Source organism: Tasmannia lanceolata, unplaced genomic scaffold, assembly GCF_043159265.1.
Source record: "Tasmannia lanceolata isolate RefF3 unplaced genomic scaffold, GAP_Taslan_0.1 ptg000004l, whole genome shotgun sequence".
Taxonomy (NCBI): domain Eukaryota; kingdom Viridiplantae; phylum Streptophyta; class Magnoliopsida; order Canellales; family Winteraceae; genus Tasmannia; species Tasmannia lanceolata.
The window spans coordinates 11,670,991-11,675,992 of NW_027518681.1; the positions used below are offsets into that span (position 1 = coordinate 11,670,991).

Consider the following 5,002-nt stretch of genomic DNA (forward strand, 5'->3'; position numbering starts at 1 on the left):
TCATTGGAGTATCGGTGCCGGTACCGGAAATGCCGGAAGAGAAGCAGCTTCTATCGCATTTCTTGCAGCGAGTCTAAAATCATCAATGATTTGAGGGATTTCATCCGTCCTTAACTGTCTTGGGGGAGAGAACGTTGCTTCCTCTCCACTGGTTTGAGGTTGGGGTGTTAACGATGTGCCAGTCGAGGAGACTGGAGCTTGCCCATTAGGCTGATAGCTAGAATTAGAGACTCTCCCAACGTGCCAAATCTGGCAAAAGAAGATGCCTCCCTTCCATGAAGGGCATTAACAATAGGTTTCCAAGCTTCAACCCGCTCTTTCGTCCAAATACCAGGCGTCTCTGGGTACCCTTGGGCAGTATCAAAAACTCCTGTGGCTTCTGCAATTAAAAGGCCCCCTTTGGTGGTGCGCTGAGAATAATACAAGGTGGCATGTGGTTGAGGCACATTCCCGTATGATCTCTGCCTTGTCAACGGTGCCAACACTACTCTATGAGAAAGTTCGAATTTTCCCATCTTGTATGGAGTAAGAAGAGGAATTTTCTCCATTTTCTCTCTCTCTCTCTCTCTCTCTCTGAATCCTCTGTTTCTCTCTCTCTCCCTGTTTTCCCTTTTTTTTTTCGAAAATGGGGATAGTGGTGGTGGAGGGAGGAGGAGGGATGGTAGAGGTGCGGTGGCCGGCCGGAGTTGTGGCCGTAGCTGGTGGTGGCGGTTTGGGAGATAGTGGCTCGGGTGGAGGCCGATGGTGGAGGTTGATGAAGGGTAAAGGAAGCAGAAGATGGTGGTGATGAGGGTTGGGTCGATGGCTGGCCGGCGGCGAGGGGGAGTGCCCGGAGAAGACGAGGATGGTTGGACTTCCGATGGAGCCTCCGGAGAAGACGATCGGAGTCCTCTCTCTCTCTCTCTCTACTGCTTTTTTTTTTCTTTTTTAGAAGGGTTTAGAGGGGAGGCTGAGGATGGCTGATGGTGGAGATGTGGGTTTTGGTGGAAAGGGGTTTGGGTTTTGGGGAGAATGAAGAAGAAGGGTTGAGAGATTGGAGGTGGTGGCCGGATTGGAGGTCGGCCGGAGGTTGGAGGGTGGTGGAGCTCCGGCCGAAGTGGGTTTGTATATGGGTTTGGGCTTGGATTTGCAGAGGTGAGGGAAGTGCGGTGGTTGGAGAGGTGAGGGAGGTGGGAGTTGGCTGTGAAGTGGAGGTGGGTAGTGGGTTTGGTGGTGATGGCCGCCGGGGAGTCGCCTTGCGGGAGGTGGTGGCCGAAATCCGGTTGGGTTGCCGGAGGAGAAAACTCTATTTCTCTCTAAGCTCACCAAAAGATGGTTCTTGATGGTGATGGCGATGGTCTTGAGCTTGCCGGATTTGATGGCGAACGGAAAAAATAAAAATAAAAATGGTGGGATCTGGAAATGAAGGTGGGATGGTGGCTGAAAATGGAGGAGAATGATGGGTGCGATGGCTTGGGGGTGGAGATGGAAGACGATCGGCCTCGCTCTCTTTCTCACCTCTCTCTCCTTGCTGCTGCTGCTGCTGCCCTCCTCCCCCTAAAAATCAAGAAGAATCCCCCTTTTTGAAAGCCCTAACTCGATCCCTTTTGTGGAGAGGTGGCCCATTTTGCCACCCCCCCATTCTTTCTAGGACAGCCCCTTCTAGTACATTCACGACTACTTTTTTATGCCTAGGAAGGTGGTCCAGTTAAGAAAAGGGATCCCTATGAAAGACAAGAAATATGATATAACCACCTCCTTCATTTTCTTCCTAGACAGACTCCTTTAGCGTATTTAACACACCATAAGGGTGGTCCCGGTAAAAGAAGGGGTGAGAATACATTCTCTCTTTTCCTCTTAGAATGCTATCAGCACAACCATTTTTGACAAGCGGACCAACTCATCTGTCTTTTTTTCTTTGATTAGCTTGCGAGAGCTACCTTGGGAAATGCAACAATCCTTTAATAGCTCTTTAAATACTAATACCAGGTGAGTTAGTGTAAATATCAAAATACGACTGTGCCGATATACATTGGGCAATTCTTTGTAAATTCCGGAAAAATGGAAAGGGAAGGTGGGGGCGATTGAACGGAGGATATCAATGGGGCTTTGGGATCGCTCAGGCTTTCAGAATATTTCCAGAAATGATTTTCAAGCGGGCATTTTCAGATTTTTCAGGCTCTTCTGCAATTGGACCTCAAGTTCTAGAAATTTCGGAAATCGATTTCCAAGGCGCCTGTAAATTGAGTTTGGGGAATTTCGAATTCGATTTCGGGATCGATTTAGGGATTTATTTTATTTTTTTATTTTTTTGGGAATATTGGGGTCAGGTCAAAATGGGGTGTCTACAATGCATTAATGAAAATATTAGAACATGGTAGTGCTGATATCATTTCCCTATTTCAAATAATCATATTTAAGGTTAAAACCATTTACATAGGTATCCGGAGAAGCCCTTAATACCTCCAACTTTATTCTATCTATAGCTATTACCATTCTTAATCACATGTGTGCAATCCATTAATCAGATGATTGGCTTTGTCATATGTATAACCGTAATTACTATATTGTAGTCAATTCACGAAATGGGCTACTATTATAATATAGAGCGTCTAGGTAATTTCACAAATTTCATTTTGATGTCTCCCTTTTCTCAGGATAAAAGAGGTGACATCATAGTGGGGTTTAAGTTATTAATTTAATTCATTCCACAGGTGCCTTTTCTCCGAGGGGCCTTAAAATAAGATTTGTGAACTTGCCTTGGACACTCTTATATTATAATAATTACCGCTTAAGGAATAATTTCAAGTAAACTCTAGGGGTGTAAACGGATCGAATTCGGAGCGGATATGGCTATATCCGAATTCGATTACAGTATACACTATCCGAATTCGGATTCGGATTCGGATTCGACGGATATTTAATATCTATTACCGAATTTGTATCCGTCGGATATTGTTTGAATTCGGATATTATCCGATCCGTTTATCCTGTAAATTCGAACATTTTATTGCAGCACTTTATCTTTTTTCTCCTACTTACTCGAATGAATTTTCCAAACCCTAAAACTAGACCTCTACATTCTCTTCACAAAATTAACTCTCAAACCCTAAAATATATGAGATCCTCTTCTTCTTTTTAAAACAAAGGTAGAGAGAGAGAGAGGGAGGCGATGGGGATGGATGATAGTGTTGGTAGTGGTCTTTGGGTTTTTCCTTCTTTTTTTGTATATGATGGAATGGGTCTGGGTTATTTTGATGGAATGGGTTTGTGCTATTTTTGTTTTTATTTTATTTTTTTCAAAAAAGAATATTCACTTTTCTTATAGAAACAAAAGATAGTGTGTCATTACTAAAAATAAATATTAATGATATTATTAATAATAAATAAAAAGGATTTACTTCTCGGATTGGGATGGTAAATGGATCAGATATACCGTTTACCAGATTCAAATCCGCTAAGAGCCGGATATCTCATAAACGGATTCGGATAATATCCGCTTGAAACTGATTCGGATAATATTCGCTTTAAACGGATTCGGATGCGGACGGTAATCGAATTTCCGAATATCCATTTACACCCCTAGTAAACTCCAATGGGCTTAATGACAATTTGCTTCATAGATCCACCAATATTTTCTTTCCTTTTTTCCTTTTTTCGGGTTATTTTTCAAATGACTTTCGATCATTGATAGAAAATAGGATCTGTGTGGTTCCGATTGGTTTGTATGTCCACATATTAGAACCTTATGTGGACGTACTAGCATTTTGTAGAAAAAGTTCAATTAATAAATTTGTTGGGGTTCCACCCAAAAGCAAATCATCCCACATCAGAAAAAATGAGTGGATGTGGATGGGTTATAAGGGAATGGGCACCCTCCCTCTAAAAGCTAGCTTTTAGGGGCGAGTTCTATCCAATTAAATTCCCTAACAAATGGAATCATAGCTCAGGACGAGGTAACCTCAGTTTGACTATGAGGGCAGAAATATCCCTCAGGAAAGATCTCGGAAGCCCCGATGTAGAATCTCGTGGTTCCCACGTTGCCATCGTGCACCCCTGTTAACGTGATTTGGAATCAAAAGCCGTTAAAGTCTGCCACAATTCACCTTATAAGGGGTGTGAATAATCCTACAATGGGTGCGAATTTATCATCTCCCATTCGATTAATAAGATGTCCTCTTCATCCATTATCACATTCTTTGTAGATTCTAAGAGACTCCATTCATAGATTGGAATGACTACCTTATCTGAGCTCCATAATTATCAACATATGCCATAGGCATGCCATATTCTCCATAGGATGATTAGAAAGTTTTAATTTTTAGTGGTTTCCATACCATCGTTGTTGATGGACTTTCTGATCTGTCCATTTTACACCAAATATATCAGAGGATTTAGTAGCATCTTGGGAAGAACAATTTTTAACGACGCTATATACGACGGGTCTAACAAAGGAATGGTTTAGATAATCTAAATAAGTGTGCCACACTGTACATTTTTCCAACCTGTATTTCAGTAGAAATACACTCCCACAACATAAAATACCTCTGGGGCCCGTTTGGATGCCATGAAGATTTTGATTTGGATTTCTCACATTTGCAGCCCTTTTTGCGTTTTAATTTGGATCGGATGAAATTCTTGGATTTCTAATTCAGCACCTGACAGTGAAAAAAAAAAATCAGATTTCTAAATTTGCTGTGGAAATTAGAATTTAGAAATCGATAGATCTGGCAGTTTCCTTCACCCTCTTTGCTCCTCAACCTCTCCCCTCTACTACAAAGTACCCCCTTCCCTCTCAGTCTCCCTCTACATGAGCTGCTGGATCTATTCAATTTGTATTGAAAACTCAATTCCAAATCCAAATAGAAAATGGGAGGTATCCAAACGGGCCCCTAATGATATAATCCCTTATCTTCTATTCAGCCAATTTTAACCACATGTTTTTTCAAGCCATCGATAGAATTCGTAGTCTCAGCCTCACACTCAAATCTATTAAAAAAGCGGTTTGTTGGTTAAAATATAT

The 5,002-nt window shown here is 41.9% G+C and overlaps 1 pseudogene; it reads right to left on the reverse strand.

Moving 5' to 3' along the window:
• On the reverse strand, positions 1-744 carry LOC143875651 (putative 12-oxophytodienoate reductase 11 pseudogene; annotated as a pseudogene).
• Between the last annotated feature and the right edge of the window lie 4,258 nt (positions 745-5,002).